Raw genomic sequence first — 16,735 nt, 5'->3', positions numbered from 1 at the left:
ACAATATGGCCATCATCTGAGAGTCTTTCTCTTGGTTAGGGTGTGTGCCATGGATTCATTCAAGAATTGAAACATTAACCAGCCAATAGATAATCCTTTTGCAGAGGCTTTTCTTCTCTTTCTGAAAATCATTCTCTTTAGGTATTGCCTGGTTAATTTCTACTTACCATTTGTTATCTTATTCCATTTTTATCATTTCTTTGTTCTCAAAGCTTTTTCAGAAGTTTGTTGCAGGAAATGGAGGTGGCATGTTCTGTGTACCTGTGCCAACCTCATGCGGGTAACACATAGATGTGCTGGCTCTTTATGCCTGTGCTAGTCCGCTAGTCCCTAGTGCTTATCCAGTTCTACAGGTGATTGGTTGACTTTCCCGATCTGTGCAAGTCCCTTGTTCTATACAGTTCTGGAAGTCACAGGCTCATCTTAGTACAAGTTCCAGAGTCCAACCTCTCTTAGCACATAGCAGCTCTGTGTCCGAGTGTCACTCCTCCCCACCCCTACAGCCCTGGAGGTGACTGTCTGTGAATTCTTGGACCTATCCTCGAAGCTAATCCGGCCAGAGGAGTGACCAATATCATTATGCCCCTCCTACCTGCCTTCTTTGACTGTAGTCCCACCTATTCTCCCTCCCCCCCCCCTATCTCTTTTCATGGTCTGTTTTTCTTTTTTCCCACAGGTACAGACGGCAACATGAAGAACCCTCTATTGAAGTTCAGAGCCCAACAGAAGAAACAATGTGGGGAAGGGGAAGGTTATTTTTTGCAGGGAAGCCTGATATCTTTTTTCATTACTCTTCCTCATTGCTCTGGCTTCTGTTCACTTTATTTAAAAATATATGGTTTTCTTTTTCTCCATAAAGCAGCTTTTAGTTCCTTATGCCAGCATGGCAGTGTCCCTGTTTAGCAATCTTGGGGTGTGGGTGGAGGGTGGGAGTTCTCGTTTTTGCTGCGGGAAGTTGGATACCAAATAATTTAATAAAATTGAGTATGCTTTTGGGTTACTACCAACTCTTGACCCCAGCCAAGGAACGCAAGGAGAACCGATGTGGGAGGCGGGATAAAGAGGGAAGTCGGGCTTCATGCCCTTTTGCATCGTGAAACTTGTATCTAGTTATCTAGGGTTCATTTAATACAAAAAGAAAATGCAAAAAAAAAACATTCTACGTTGAAAGAATAAAAGATATGCGAGGAGACAAATACGTGTAGTGTTGCTTTGTTCAACTGATCGTGTCAACATTAATGTTCATCACAATTGTATATTTTGACGTTGTTTGTGCTGATGTAACTGCTGTGAAATGGATTCTGCTACAAGTATGACCTGAGCTTAATGGATGACATCTATGCATGGTTAGTCCCCAGAAGCATTAATTTTTCTTCTGATGGCTATTGACCACCAAGAAGGGTAAAACGTGGTAGTGCATTTTAGGTCTCGCCTACGCATCGCGCATGCGCTGCATAGAAGGGGACCTCTTGGAATTGATCAGCTTTTTTTTGCCCAAAAACGTGCACGCTTTGCATTGCTTTCAATTGTAAGGTGTGCACGTTGGCGCTTTCCTTGCCGGAGCGTGCTTTGGCGACATCTGTTTGTAATTGTCTTGCAAACAGATGGTGCCCCTGCTCGCTCCTGCAAGTAGACGAGTTTTCACTCAGTTAACTTTCGTGGCTGCGGGGCCGCGCTTGTGTTTCAGCACTTGTCATTGAAGGTACTTGGAACAGCCTCCCACATCTCTCTCCCTTGCTCCCCCGCTGCCTGCTTAACCAAACTCCAATTTTCTCCCTGGAGGAGCAGGACGTGTCTGTAGCCCGTGTCCTACCCCTATCAACGCGGCAGGATAGCCGATAGAGGAGCGCGTGCACGCTCCCCGCGCGAGAGGTGAAAGAATAGAGGCTTTGACATCTCCAGGGAGCCTTCGGCTGGAAGCGCAATTTAATTACCTGTGCCTCACGAAGCACTGTGCATGCCAATGTTGGAAATAAGATAACCACAGCTCCACACTGGTACCCCGCTGTCCGAACCACTCTGTGTGCTCGCTTAACAGGGGGACCGAGGCCGACCGCTTCATCACGCATGACTTCAGGCCGTCTGCGCGAGTTAGAGGGACGGCGGAGACAGCAGGACCAATCAATCGATACAGTGAGAGCCGGCCCTCTCATATAAAGGTTATCTCCATCCGGCTGCATGTTTAATGTAAGAGGATTCGCCTGCTTGCTTCATTTGGGAGATCAAGTATTTTGTCCCCTTGCTTTTGAAGGCAGAGCGGAGGCTGCTCTGCAGGGGTAAACGGCATAGCAGTCATCTCACTTAATTTGGGAGACAGAGTAGTCTGTTCTCTTAAGGTTGCAGATAGCACTCTCGTAGCCAGATTTGTTGAGTATAACTGCTCTCTTGCTGCCAAATTTACAAAGACTCCCGTACGCAGGTGCGACTTTCCAAATTCTTTAGGTACAAATCACACCTCCCCATAGACAAAAGCGCTATGAGCTGTACTCTTGATCTAAGCGATTGATAACCGAGGGTGTACACCCTTTGCATGAGGCTGACTGGGGTATAGTGGTGCTAATTATTGGAATATTGAGTGATTTCATGGCATGTCAGTGGCATATGTTTCATACTTTGGACATCAGTAGTATAATGGTGCACAAAACTGGCATGCTACTGGTACTGTCGTAATGGTGGTAATGCTTGAAATAGTGTGGACATGTCTACAACAATGGTGTCCACGCCCCGTATGGAGGCGTCCATAACAATGGCACCTACCCCTGGTATAATCCTGTATCCCTTGATAAGATTTGCAATTTTTGGAATAAGATAGGCATTTCTAGATTAATAATTAAAAGTTAAGGCATCCTGTATGAGACTGCAGCAGTAGAACTGTGTGTACTTGATGAAGATGACAACCTAATCTTAGAGCATCAAATATGCATTTATTTTAAATCCAAAAAGTTTTTATTTCAAGATAGTTATAATTTTTTGCTTAGAAGAATTGATTGTTTGCATTCGATAGCAAATTGGGTGTTTTTCACAAACTGACAAGCTGATCCTAGCGAACAGCTTAAATGCATTTTGAAGTGTATATTAAATGCAGTTATTTGAGCGATAATAACTAGTGTTGTCTGAGACGCTAGCCTGTAAGGCCGATGTAACCGGTCTGCTGCTTGAACCGATATCATCACTGGAACTTGAGTGACAGCACAGCTATATGGCCCTCTAAAATATGTCTAGTTCTGTGTACTTCCCGAGATAGTGAGAAATAATATATTACATATAACTTACATTTACTTGGAATAGATAGGGCGAAAAAAATGAAAGGACGTGGAATGTAGAAGTAAACGAGCATTGGCATTGCCACTAGGTCTCGCCTATGGGACCTTATAAGTATTTAGCCATGCAACATTTGATGTTGTTGCACCAAGGATATTGTGCTGCATAACTAAATACTTATAAGGTCCCAGAAGCGGGACCTATTCTCTTTGCTAATGCTTGTTTTTTTTAACTTTTGATTTCGTTGTAAAAAAGTGTTTGTGCCTTTCAGGGACATACTATTGATTTGGAGTATATGTGAAAAGGTGAGCAATCAACGCTTCTAGGCTTCCTTCAGTTGTAAATAAGGAAAAATACATTTTTGCTATGTGCTTGCTCTTTAGGTTTTTATGCTCTTTAGGTTTTTATGCATCTTGGTGCATTAAAGAGTGCAACAAGCGCTACAAATTGACTACTAATTGTACCTACCTAATTTTGCCGTTAGTAGAGGTCCTGAAAGCCATGTGTTTTTACCATCATTAAAGACACATAGGCTCCTGTGCTTTTTAGACTGGTTCTGCCTAGTGAATTGTACAGTCTTCTTGACCTTTTGAGGAGTGTGTAATGTTAGTCAGGAAGGAAGCCTCACGGTGCGCACTATTTGCCCCCCACTACATGGGACACTTTTTTTGAGTGGTTTAGACTCTATTGCAGCACACTGTCAGGTGATGCCAGTTCAGTTTTGTAATAGTGTGCTGGCTCAGCCACCTCCTGGAAGAGCTTTAGTCCTAAGCGGCAGGAGGCTCCCAACAATGGAGTACAGAGACAGCTTCTGCACCTCCGGGGGATGAGACTAAAGACAAAACCAGGACATCTGCCCCTCAAGATGGAGGTATGCCAGACTCAATTTCTCATTCCCCTTTAAATACCATATTAAAGGATTGTGCTGGAATGCTTACGATTACTGATGCTCAGACCCATATGGAAAGTACTGAGAATGTGTGTGTGTGTGTGTGTGGGGGGGGGGGTCCGCAGAATAGTGGTATGGTGGACATAAATACTTCCTCTTCTTGTAATACGAACCCGTTCGATCCCCCAGCAGTGTTCAACATTTAAAAGGACCTCAGCAGCAAGCAATGCGAAACTTATGACCTGAACTTGAAATTGAGACATGTAGACCTATAGGAACGACAGGAAACTAATATAGCATTAAATTCTAGAACGAAAACTATTAGGAACAATAATCTCGTCAATTAAGAGAGCGGACGGGACAAGTGCAACAGAAGTTGGTGATATTGTATGTGTATTTGAGGAATTTTATCGAAACCGTTATAAGGATGAGACTTCGGGGGTGGGCACAGGATTGCCCAGGTACTGGACTTGGGTGGAAAAATAGACCAGGCTACTAGACAAGAATTGGAAGAGGAGATTTTGCTCACAGAAGTACTAAATGCATTACACCAACTGCCCTCCGGAAATGCGGCAGGTCCTGATAAAATACCTCTAGAGTTCTATATGGTACTGCAAATTGAACTAGCCACATTTCTTTTAGATCTGTTTTAGGGATACAAAGCGGTGGGCTTCCCCCCCGAATCTTGGAAAGGTACAGATATCTGTATTCCAAAAAAAGGGTAAACCGATTATTAATCCCACCTCGCACTGACCTCTATCACTTATAAACACTGACACCAAATTGTATTCTAAGATCCTGGCGACACAGCTGGGAAGGGTCATAGCTCATCTGGTTGGTGGTCCCCCTGCCATACCATGCAGGGTGACCACTGACCATATAAGGTGTGCTCTCTCCCTGTTTGACATTGCTGAAGTAACCAGGAATAAGACTGCTTTGATCCTGAACACGGAAAAAGAATTTGACTGAGTGGCTTGGAAGTACCTATGAGATGTTCTATAGGTAAAGGGATTCAGCCCTAGAATGATTACTGAGATCAAGGCTATTTATGCTGATCCGTATGCCCGACTTAAATTAAGGGGTGAGCAATCAGAAAGAATAGAGGCGGCTAGAGGGACAAGACTAGGATGCCCTTGTTCCCCAATTTTATTTGCCCTATACATTAATCCTTTTATTGAACAAATTCTACTCCACCCTGGTATAAAACCAGTAATCACAAATGGCTATGAAACAAAGGTGCTGGCATATGCAGATGACCTTGCCATATTTACCACAGACCCAGAGAGCGCAATGAAGGAGGTTGTACCCATGGCTGGGGAATATGGCTTAACTTCAGGATATTTATTAAACAAGGAAAAGACGCAGATAACTTGTACGGAGAATATAGATTATTCCGATCCATGCAGAGTGGATTCTGCTATTTACTTTGTATCCACTTTGGGGCTAATTCTAACCCCAATCAGCCAAATTCATTGCAACCCTTTAATCAGTAAAGTATCTGCTGACTTAAGGCGGATTAATATGTTACACCTGATTATGATTGGTCGGAGTAATATTCTTAAAATATTAATGCTACCAAAGTCCTTATATCTGTTTAGGTCTATACCTATAGAGATTGAAAGCACTATAGTTAATAAACTAGACTCTGTTTACTAACTTTATTCGGCAATATGGGAAAGTCATGCGCTCGCTCAAATTTCTTATGTTCCCACAGGAACGTGGTGGTTAGGCAACCCCAAGCCTAATGCTCTATTATTGATAGGCTCTCATTCAATAAATGGGCATATTATTTTTAGTAGAAAATAAGGATGGGGAGGATCAGGGGGTACACCACTGCTCTTCCTACTATCTATGAGCTGACAGTTGGGAGAGCAGTATGGGGTACGTTGCTTGGACAATTGGAGCTGAGCTACTTTAGGAAAGTTAGGTTCAAGTGCACGATAAATGTTTTGAAAGTTTGGAATAAAGCTAGGAAACTAATGAAGATACCAAATTATAATAAATACACATCTATGTGGCGATCCTCGCTTTTCCCGCCGCTCTTTTATGAAATATTTGGACGGCAATGGCAGCAATGCAGCCTTGTTAGGATTGGGGGGACATATTTTCTCTTGGACAACTGCACCCATTCTTGGATCTACAGATGATTTCAGAATATCTGACAGTACATATTTTAAGTTCTTACAAGTTAAAGAATTCTTCAAACAATGCGTGGTGGATCTCTCTTTAGAGACTAACCCTCTCCTAGAAGCAATTAATAGTAACAACAGTATTTGTATTTGTATTTATTTTATTTATAAAGCGCTAACATTCATCCTAAAAGGACATCACGGCGCTGAGGAAAAATTGCAAGTGATTTAACGCCAGCACTTTGGAAATTATTGATCTGGCCTAGGGAAAAGGAATGTTTTTAGTTGTTTCCTAAATGAAAGGAAGCAGTCAGTTGTTCTGAGTTTGTGGGGTAACTCGTTCCATTTTGTTGCGGCAATGTGAGAGAAGGCCCTCTCTCCCATCCTGACAGTCCGAGCTCGGGTGATGGATGATCTATGACGTCCGGAAGATCGTAGGTTTCTAGAGGGTTTATGAAATCTGATCATGTCATGTAGGATGATGGGGCCTGTATCGTGGAGTACTTTGTGTGAAATACACAACAGTTTAAAAATGGCTCGTTGTCGCATTGGGAGCCAGTGGAGCTCACGCATGCATTTTTTGGCTGAGTCGTATTTTCTTTTATTACAGATGGCTTTGGCAGCGGCATTCTGAACCAGCTGCAATTTGGAAAATAGGTAGTCTGCCATTCCCACAAACAGTGAATTACCATAGTCCAACCTACTCAGCGATAGTGATTGGACTAGTGTTCTCCTGCAATCTGTCGGAACCCAAGGGAATAGTCGTTTGAGCATCTTCAGAAGGCCGAAGCCTCTGCCGCAAACTATGGAGACATGAGATTTCATGGATAAGTCCTTATCCAGTGTTATTCCTAAGTTTTTAGCTTTTATAGTCGGGTTGGGAGGCAAGCCCAAATCGCTCGGCCACCAACTGTTGTCCCAGACCTGTGTGCCTCTGCCGAACAATAGAATTTCGGATTTGTCAGCATTAAGTCTAAGACAATGATCCTGCATCCATGTTGCCAGTTCAGTCAGGCAGTTCGTCAGTCTAGTTTTAGAGTCATCATTTTTGTCAATGGTGACCATCAGCTGGGTGTCATCCGCATAGGAGCACATTTCGACACCCCACTTTTTGCCGATGGTTGCCAATGAGGAGACGAACACGTTGAACAGAGTTGGGCTCAACGACGCCCCCTGAGGAACTCCGTATTTTATAGGTCGCGGAGGGGATGTATAGTCACCCAGGCGAACTGATTGGGTTCGATCCGCTAGGAACGATTGTAACCATCCAAGTGCTTTGTCTTGAATTCCTTTCTCTGCCAGAGTATTCAATAATTGATGGTGGGGTACGGTATCAAACGCCGCTGATAAATCAAGGAGTATCAGAGCGACTGTACTACCTTGATCCACCTTGGTCCTAATACTGTCTGTCACCGCTAAGAGTGTAGTTTCGGTGCTATTGTTTGTCCGGAACCCTGTCTGTGAAGCGTCCAGCAACCCATTAACTTCCAAAAATGTGGAAAGTCGTCTGTTGACCAGCTTTTCCAGAACCTTTGATAAGTAAGGTAAGTATGATAAGAAATGCTTATAATATCTTAATGGACAATACGCCAGACGATCTTGAGTAGACTGAACCAACTTGGGCGAGGAAATTAGAGGAGGCGGACACTGATTTAACTATGTCACTTGGATTAGCCTCAAAGACGCTCCTCTCAGCTAATTTGAAGGTTCAACATTACAAGACAATTTTCAATCTATATCCCAGCTAAGTTTTTTGGATGGTGAAAAAGGGTGGATGATAAATGCCCCAGGTGTGGGGAAGGCCCAGCTGAGTTGGTACATATGTTCTATAGTTGTGACAAGTTAATACCCTTGAAAAATAACCTAGAGGTATTTTGGGACAAATTATTTGAGAGAAGGATTCACCTCAGCCCTGTGAAGATGCTGCTTGGATATGATAACAGCTGCTTCTGTAGTAGGGGATCTCTGTGTATAGTCATAATCTAGTGAATAGTCCCGCCCATGTGCATGGACCCCGGAGCAATCAAAAATAATCTCTTACAGTGTCAAAAAATGCAGAAAAGCATGGACACTTAAGAGAGAATTTAAAGACCGATAATGCAGCCTAAAAAGGCTACACTGTCCAGTACTTCAACTAGAAATTCCACCATAAAATCCACAAAACAGCATAAGTCTGTACAGATTTGCATTGCTTTAACAGCAAGCTCCCTCAGGAATGATAGAGAGAAGAACCTGGACAGACAAGCCCCATAGGCTGCCATTATGTGGCTCAAAACAGGATACTGTGCCTTTAAGAGAATCTTCCAGAACCTTCTCCCAGTATCCCAGAATGCATAGCAGGTCCAACTTACTTTCAGTTCTTTTTTCCGGCTCCTGCAAGCAGGACCCTGGAGCATTGAGCTCTCCCTTTTCAAGGGTTTTGTTGGTGTTTTTTCACTAAATTCGATTTTGGGTACTTTTAAAGTACTTTGGTGACTTTCTTCTTGGTTTTCTGCACCCTTTTGTTGTCCATAATGCCTGCATTATTTGACAAATGCCCGGAGTGCTCCAGGAAGAAGGCCAAGTCAGATCCCCATGAGGTGTGTATCCTCTGCCTTCCCTCTTCCCACATCCCTGAGGAGTGTGTGATCTGTAGAGGCTTCTCTGGCAGGACCCTGAAGGACAGGAGGAAGATTAGACTTCAGGGCCTGGAAGAAAGAAGACTGAAGGCTCAAGGTGTGTTTGGAGGGGCTTCTACTGCCCATGCTGAGGCCTCTGGGGGGGGCTCCCCAGGGGCAGGAAGTCGAGCAAACATCCACGGTCTCCGTCTGGGTCGGTTGCTCTGACCACGACGTCGAGAGGAAGGTCCACGGCCAGTTCACGGTCTCCCAAGGGCTCTGGGTCGAGAAAACGTCGCCCGTCGACGTCGAGGGACTTACACAGGCCGCCGTCGAACCCGGTGTCGATTTCTTCGGCGTCGAGTGGATGGCATCGGAGGACCCGGCGTCGGCGCTCGCCGTCGAGGCGACACCGCCGTTCGCCGTCGAGGGCGAGGACATCGTCGTCGTCGAGGGGATCCTCGTCGTCGAGGCCGCTGTCGAAGAGGGCGAGGTCGCCGTCGAGGCGGAAGAGGTCTCCGGCGCAGAAGAAGTCGACGTCGAGGCGATCGAGGTCGACGTCGAGGCGATCGAAGAGGTCGTCGTCGAGGTCGCCGTCGAGGCGTAAGCGCTCGTTGTCGAGGTTTAGAGGATCGTCCATCTGGTCGGGATCGACGTCGAGGCATAGAAGCCGGTCGACGCCGAGGCGTGTGAAACGGTCGACGCCGAAGGGCCGCTCGACGTCTAGGGGACCACGTTCGACGTCTGAACACCGGTCTTCGACGTCAGGGGGTCGTAAGGACAGGCCGAGGACTGTGGGGGGCTCCCCTCAGTCAGGACAGGATGGTGGTTCGCCGGGAACGTCGTACTCAGAGGTGTATACCCCGAAGAAGACTATTACACCTCCTCCTCCTCCTCCTTTGCCTAGAGGTCCTCCTCCGAGGGCTCCGACCCCTCCTCCATTGCCTCCTCTACCTGCAGGACCACAGGCCCCGGTGCCTGGTGCTCCTCCTCCGGTTCCACCGAGATCGGTGTCGATGCCCAGACGTCCGACACCTCCGAAGAAAACTCCTAAGTCGAAGGTTCCTCCTAAGCCCAAGACGTCCGACCCGGGGAAGTCGGCGGAGCGTCCCAGACCCAGGAGATCGAGGTCACGCTCAGGGAGGAGAGACAGATCTAGGAGTGGACACGGATCCTCCTCGAGATCCAGACATTGCCATAGGAGGCATAGGTCCAGGTCCCGTTCGGCCTCTGGGAACCGTTCATATTCACCTACATTGTCGGATTCACCGGAGACGAGGGTATCTCCGATAGATGACATTGGCACGTTCCAGGAGGTTCTCCTGGGAGGGGCGGCGAAGTTGGGGATCAAGGTGACAGCCCCTACGCCCACGACTTCTGTGATCTTCGAGACTTTGCATACGAAGCACCTGTCTCGCCCCCTACTGCCTTTGGTGCCAGGACTGGTTGAGCCTGCTGAACAGCTCTTCCTTACGCCGGCGGTGGTGAAAGCCACTCCCTCCAGGCTTGTCAAGAAGTACAGGGCTCCAGAGTCGGACCCGGCCTTCTTACGGAAGGACCCAGTGCCTGATTCGGTGATTGTGACGGCGGCCAGGAAACTACATGCTACCTCACCGTCCTCCACTGTGCCTCCGGATAAGGAGAGCCGCTGGATTGACTCCGCTGGCTGGAAGGCGTGTGGGACGTCTTCCACGACGATGAAGGCCTCCAGCGACTCGGCGTTGTTGGGGCGGTACGACCGTGCACTGTGGGATTCCATGGAACAGTTTGCGGACCTTGTCCCGCGTGACAGGAAAGAGGACTTCATGGAGATCGTCCAGGAAGGGATGCTGGTTTCGAACCAGGCCATCAGTGCCGCGGCGGATATCTCCCTGTTGGCCGCGCATGGATACTGCCACGGTATCAATCAGAGACACCATGCTTGGCTCCGGCTGACGTCGCTCAAACCTGAAGCGCAACAACGAGTGGCAAATCTGCCGTTTTCCGGCGACACCCTCTTCGGGAAACACGCAGATGACGAAATGGCCAGGATGAAGGCCGAGGCTGAAACCCTGACGGCTGTGGGCTTGGAGAAGCCCAAAGAAAAGGAACCCTACCGCCAGTTCCAACGACGGTTCGGGTCGCAGGGTAGAGGAAGGGGACAGTCTTCTGGGCAACAGCAGCAGCAGCAACAGCAGCAATACAGAAGACCCTTCCAGAAACGTCAGAGGGGTAGAGGTGGACAGCAGTCCTCTACCGCGACCAATGACCCGGCTGGGTCTCGACCCTGAGCGGTTACTTCCCCTTCGTCCGTTACCCGCTCCGGTGGGGGGGAAGCGTTCAATTTTTTCTGGCAGAGTGGAGAAAAATTACTCAGGACAAGTGGGTGCTGAATATCGTTTGCAATGGATACAGTCTTCGGTTCATCAGCCCTCCTCCATCGATTCCTCCGGTCAGCTCGCAGTATCAACTGCGCGAGCTCCAGGCGGAGGCCGACATCCTTTTAAGGAAAAGGGCGATAGAAGAGGTACCTCTGTCTCAAAGAGGAAGAGGTCTGTACTCCCGGTTCTTTCTGGTCCGCAAGAAGGACAAGAACGAGTTCAGGCCCATTCTGGACTTGCGACAGGCAAACAAATGGATTCGCAGAGAAAAGTTTTGCATGCTGTCGTTGCATCAGATTTATCCTCAGCTGCAGCGGGGAGACTGGCTTTGCGCCATAGACCTACAGGATGCGTACTTCCATGTGCCCATTGCACACAAACACAGGAAGTTCCTGCGATTTCAAGTCGGCACCAATCACTATCAGTACACGGTACTTCCGTTCGGGCTGAAGTCTGCGCCCCGGACGTTCTCGAAGTGCATGGCAGTGGTAGCGGCACACCTGAGGAAGAACAAGGTGTTTGTCTACCCATACCTGGACGATTGGTTGATCAAGGCCTCCTCCTTCTCGGAAGCTCAAGCACACTTCCAGAAGACGTGCGTTCTCTTGAACAAGCTGGGGTTGCACATCAACATGTCCAAGTCTGTCCCGACTCTGGTCCAGTGCATCCAGTACTCTGGAGCCTCCATCGATACGCTGTCGGCAAGCGTGTCTCCTTCGGAAGAGCGACGTTTATCACTCCTTCGGAAGGCTCAGGCTCTCATGTCCACTCCATCCACGACAGTGAGGACGGTGTCTTCTCTGCTGGGGTCGATGGCATCTTGCATCTTCCTGACACCACATGCACGGCTGCATATGAGACCGCTGCAGGAGTGCTTGGAAGATCAGTGGGATCAGAGGAGAGGCTCTTGGGACGACAAGATACGACTGTCTCTGCATGCTCTTCAGTCTCTGAAGTGGTGGTGTTCATCGGAGGATCTCCTCAGAGGGGTTCCCTTCCACAAGGACATTCCCACTCAGACTATCGTGACGGATGCTTCTCTCCTGGGATGGGGAGCGCACTCCGGAGATCTGCAGATTCAAGGGACGTGGTCCCCGTCGGAGTCCACGTACCACATCAATTTCCTGGAACTCAGGGCTGTTCACTTGGCGCTGAAGGCTTTTCACCCGTCCTTCCGGACCAACTCTCTGCTTGTACAGACGGACAATACGACCACGATGTATTACCTCAACAAGCAGGGGGGGCTCGAGATCACGCACTCTGTCTCAGGAGGCGCAGGCGATCTGGCATTGGCTTCTGGCTCGAGGACTCTCGATAACGGCCACTCATCTGCCAGGTGTGCAGAATGTTCAGGCAGACGAGCTGAGCAGACTGATTCAGGAAAACCACGAATGGGTCGTAAACGACGAAGTACTAGGAGAAGTCTTCGCAAGGTGGGGAACTCCAGATGTAGATCTGTTCGCCACCGCCGAAAACAGCAAATGCCGAGTCTTCGCCTCCAGGTACTACCAGCCGGGGACGCTGGGGAACGCGTTATGGATCAACTGGTCGAACAGCTTTCTGTACGCTTTTCCACCCATTCCCCTGATTCCAGCGGTTCTCATCAAGCTCTCCCACTCCAGGGCGAAGATGATTCTGATTGCCCCGGAATGGCCCAGGCAGTGGTGGTTCACGGACCTGCTTCACCGATCTCTCCTTCCTCACATGAAGCTGCCGTGCAGGCCGGACCTTCTCACGAAGTTCGGGGGGCGAATGGTGCACCCCAACCTCTCGTCTTTGAGTTTGGCGGCATGGCTCCTGAAATAGTGCAATATGGCCATCTGAATCTCCCAGAGGATTGTATGGACATACTGAAGGAGGCTAAGCGACCTTCCACTAGGACTTCTTATGCTTACAAGTGGAAGTGGTTTTGCATATGGTGCAAGTCTAAGAACTATGACCCTACGACGTGCAAGGAAGATGTCATCCTTCCATATCTGCTACATCTGGCGCAGTCTGGCCTTAATGTCCATTCCATTAAGGTTCATCTGGCTGCTTTGACTGCCTACAGGAAATGCCCTTCACAGACTTCCTTCTTTCAGATCCCTGTGATCAAAGATTTTTTGGAAGGCTTGAAGAAAGTGTTCCCTCCTGTCAGGCTTCCTTCGCCTTCATGGGAATTGAATGTGGTGCTGTCCAGATTGATGAAGGAGCCTTTTGAACCTATTCATAAGGCTTCGTTGCAGCACCTGTCCTGGAAGGCGGCGTTCCTCGTGGCCATTACATCGGCCCGCAGGGTGAGTGAAATTCAGGCGTTGTGTTGCCAAGAACCTTATACTGTATTTCATGCTGCTAAGGTTGTTATGCGTACTCACCCTAAGTTTCTTCCCAAGGTTGTTTCTGATTTTCATATCAACCAGACTATATCTTTACCTACGTTCTTTCAGAATCCTTCATCTCCAGCGGAAAGGTCTTTGCATTCCCTGGATGTTAGGAGGGTGCTGAAATTTTATCTGGATAAAACCAGTGATATTCGTAGGTCAGACCAATTGTTCATCAATTATGGATCTGTCAGGACGGGTCTTGCGACCTCTAAGCAGTCTATCTCTAGGTGGATTGTGTCCTGCATACAGCTGTGTTACCAAAAAGCTAATAAGACCTTAGGAGGTAAGCCTAAGGCATATTCCACCAGGGGCAAGGCTGCCACGACAGCATTGCTCCGTAATGTTCCGATTGCAGAAATCTGCAAGGCGGCCACTTGGAAGTCGGTTCATACCTTTGCTAAGCATTACTGCCTGGACTCTGATGCTAGGGCAGATGCTCAGGTTGGACAGGCTTCGCTGCGAAATCTGTTCGCACAATAGTGGTGTTGATTCTCTTTTCTCCACCGCCGCTTTGGTGTGGGGATGGGCTTGCCATTCTATTCACTAGATTATGACTATACACAGAGATCCCCTACTACAGAAGGAGTAGTTTCTGTCCTGTAACTCCAGTTCTGTAGTAGGGGTATCTCTGTTATAGTCGTAAGCGCCCGCCCTCCTCCCCGGTGGAGAGAGATATTCATGTACGGAATGCTACAGGTCTGGCGTGTTACGCCTTCAAAAAGAAATGAAAGTAAGTTGGACCTGCTATGCATTCTGGGATACTGGGAGAAGGTTCTGGAAGATTCTCTTAAAGGCACAGTATCCTGTTTTGAGCCACATAATGGCAGCCTATGGGGCTTGTCTGTCCAGGTTCTTCTCTCTATCATTCCTGAGGGAGTTTGCTGTTAAAGCAATGGAAATCTGTACAGGCTTTTGCTGTTTTGTGGATTTTATGGTGGAATTTCTAGTTGAAGTACTGGACAGTGTAGCCTTTTTAGGCTGCATTATCTGTCTTTAAATTCTCTCTTAAGTGTCTATGCTTTTCTGCATTTTTTGACACTGTAAGAGATTATTTTTGATTGCTCCGGGGTCCACGCACATGGGCGGGACTATTCACTAGATTATGACTATAACAGAGATACCCCTACTACAGAACTGGAGTTACTGGACAGAAACTACTCCTTAGGCATTACCCAAATTAATTTTGTTTTTGTATCAGTTGTTGTTAGGATTTTAATAGCTACCAGATGGAAAGACTCAGAACCTCCCTCGTTTCAGGCCTGGATGGGAAGTCTCATGGGTATGGACAACCAGGAAAGAGCGTTAGATAACTGCATGGGTAGACAAGCCAGAAAGCGGGACAAAAGATCTGGTCCCCCTTTTGGACTGGTTGGGCGGCGACCCTGGATGTAGAGACAGGCCTGCTTCTGGGTCATGTTAGGTCACACTCCTATAAGCTTTGTCTTATAAATGAAATAATGGGCTATTAGATATTTATGTATGTACCAACGCCGATCCTTTTATGCCTAATAATTATTAGTATAAAATGGTATATGAACATTTGTGGTTAGTGTAACATATTTATTCTTCAAGATATGTATCTATGTCCCCAAGTATATGTTTTTTGTATCTGACTGCAGGGCATATTAACAAGCGGCAGCGATAATTATTGCTGGCCGCGCTTAGCAAGAGAATAGTTATCGCCGGCTTTCGCAGAAAATTATTGCCATGCTAGCGCTGTATTAACAAAGCATAGCGCAATGGCGAGAATTTCCCAGCGATAGTGGTGTTTTCCATGGAACATCGCTGGTTTCCCAGCGATGTTCCATGGAAAACAGCGATAACCTTGCTGATACGACCCTCTGGTCGTTTCACCATAATCTACCCCAATGGTAAGTATAGCTAAGTCTGCATTTTAGCAGATGTTGGTTTTTGGTGAAAACAGCGGCCGTGGGCAGCCTTGTAAATATCTCGATGTGCACATCAGCGATATTTACAAGGTTGTACTGCCCAGTGACGCCCACTTTTCATCTCATTAGAGATGCAAAGGGAGGCGTCGGGTAAAAGGGTGCAAACATGCGCTAATGCATGTTATCAACCTCTTGTAAATAGGGCGATATTTTTATCTCCGCTTTTTTGGCTTTAAAAGCCAAAAAAGAAGAGATCTGGCCCTTGTAAATATGCCCCTATATGCTCTCTTTTCTGGCGAAAAATAAATATATATATATGTGAAGGCCTTCTTGTCCACAACAAAGGGAGGTTGTTGTAGGTTGTCACAGACAGTGCCATGTGATAAGGCAACTAATGGGGTTGCTCGATAACTCGGGAACTCGCTGAATCGTCAATATGTTTCCTTGGTTATACACTTCCTGGCAGAAACATTAAACACAAAGGCGGGTGATTTCTGCCTACGACTCCTAGCAGGTCGTCCATGACAGTTACACCTGAAAGAGGCGTAGGGTGTCTTTCAGAAATAAAGCAGTATTGTTCTTTAGAAATTTCAACTACAAATCAACTATTCCCACCTATTCCATCAGAGACTCAACACTTTGAGTTAAAAGCGGATAGTGACTTGCAAACTTATCTATTTCATTCTTAGTATTATGTTTCAGAATGAATCTGAAATTGAAGCAACACTCTTTTAGAAATTCTTTATTTGGAAATTGAACTTGCCTGTAAACTAAGCGCCTGGATACCCTCTTGGGTGATTAGTGTGCTAAACAAATCACTATAACATAAATATGTGAAAGCCCATTTTTATAGCCAGATTCAATGTTTCCCCTGAGCCATATCAAAACTGTTATGTTACAGCTACTTTTAAAGCTCGCGGATACACAGAGGTGTCTTGGCGCTAGCTCTGCTAAACGGGTTGAAGAAAATTACTAATTACAGAAAAGCCAAGTTTTCAATGCTTTTCTGAAAGATAGCAAGTGGCCATGGATTTAATGTGAATGGAAGGGAGGTTCCATGCTTTGGCTATACATGTTACATAGCTTCTTCCACCCTAGTTGGTGCGTTTAGACCTGGGCATTATGAGATTTTTAGCCCTGATGAGCGCAACTGTCCTCCGGTTGACCACCAGGTCAGAAAGCAATTGCTTTTTGGACAGCAGCAGCTGGAAGATTCTTCTCCATAGTTGGAGGAGCCTTGAAACATT

General features: G+C 47.0%; 1 protein-coding gene across 1 annotated transcript in view; it reads left to right on the top strand.

Moving 5' to 3' along the window:
- MLF2 (myeloid leukemia factor 2) overlaps window positions 1-1,196 on the top strand; it is a 75,078-nt gene extending 73,882 nt beyond the window's left edge. The window contains exon 9 of the mRNA XM_078651536.1: window positions 677-1,196. The gene's annotated coding sequence lies outside the window, so the exon portion shown is untranslated. The remainder of the gene's footprint in view (window positions 1-676) is intronic.
- The last annotated feature ends 15,539 nt before the right edge of the window (window positions 1,197-16,735 follow it).

The sequence above is a fragment of the Lissotriton helveticus genome, chromosome 7, assembly GCF_964261635.1.
Source record: "Lissotriton helveticus chromosome 7, aLisHel1.1, whole genome shotgun sequence".
In the NCBI taxonomy this organism is placed as follows: domain Eukaryota; kingdom Metazoa; phylum Chordata; class Amphibia; order Caudata; family Salamandridae; genus Lissotriton; species Lissotriton helveticus.
This window is presented reverse-complemented; position numbering and strand designations above follow the sequence as displayed.